Below are 1,211 nucleotides of genomic sequence, written 5' to 3'. Positions count from 1 at the left end.
TGTGGTGTTGGAGAAGAGTACTGAACATCCCATGGACTGACAAAAGAACAAACAAAAATTTTTATGGGGAAAGTGCTGCCAGAGTGCTCTTCAAAGCAAAGATTATAAAGTTGTGTTTTAAAATACTTCGGGCCTGTTGCTAGGAGAAGCTATTCTTCCCCCACCTTTTTTAATATTGATTTTAATAAAAATTCACAGAGAAAAAAAAGATTTGCTTGTTTTGAATTAACAATTAAAGATAATATGTTAATAGGAACAGCTTCCTCTTTGTCTCAAGGATAATTGAAAAACACCTCCTTATCAGATGCAAATCCATCCTTCTAGTTTACAAGGACAATTAAAAGAGACTTCCTTATCAAATAGAAATTCCTCCTAGTCTAAAGGATGATTGAAATACTTTTTTTTATCAAGCTGAAGCCCTTTATTGATGTTTGTTTCTCTACCCTGAAATTTATAGTTGAGATTTACTCCGTTTTCAATTAGGACATGTGGATGCCTGCCAAGCTATCTTAAAACCCTTGATAAGATCTGGGCTATTATTATCCATCTTGAACACCTGAAAAGATACTGTGGAAGTTGTCTCACATCCTGATAGACTGTGTCCCTTATATAAGCTCCCTCTGTTTCCTATATACTGGTGTATAATAAAGCTTTTAGAGTCACTGGCAGCATAGAAGGTCAAGAGCAAATGGTAATGAAGGAAGAAGTTCAAACTGCACTGAAGGCATAAGCAAAAAAATAAGAGCCCAGGAATTTATGGAATACTAATTGAGGGTTTTCAGCAGATGTCACCCTTAATGTGCTCACTTTTCAAACCTAAGGAATTTGAAAGACATCTACTTTGACAACTGATTGGAAGAGATCCTATTTGTTCCCATTAAAAAAAAAAAAAAAAAAGGTGATCCAATGGATTGTGGAAATTGTCAAACAATAATTAACGCCACAGGCAATCTTACCTGGCACAGTACACTAACAGGGAAGTTTTAGCAATTCGAGGTGGATATAGAAGAGGACATGGAAAAGGAATATCATTGCTGATGTCAGATGGATTGTAAGTGAAAGCAGAAAAAACCCAAAAGATAATTACTTTTGTTTTATTGAATTTTCAAAAGCATCTCTCTAAAGTACTCAAGAGCAACGGTGTCTCTCTGGAGACTAAGGTGCACCTGATACAGGCCATGGTCTTTGCAATCGCTTGTTATGCATCAGAG

The sequence above is a fragment of the Elephantulus edwardii genome, unplaced genomic scaffold, assembly GCF_000299155.1.
Source record: "Elephantulus edwardii isolate Elephantulus edwardi_28Jun2011 unplaced genomic scaffold, EleEdw1.0 scaffold00377, whole genome shotgun sequence".
Taxonomy (NCBI): domain Eukaryota; kingdom Metazoa; phylum Chordata; class Mammalia; order Macroscelidea; family Macroscelididae; genus Elephantulus; species Elephantulus edwardii.
The sequence above is the reverse complement of the archived record's forward strand: the minus strand, read 5'-3'. Positions refer to the sequence as shown.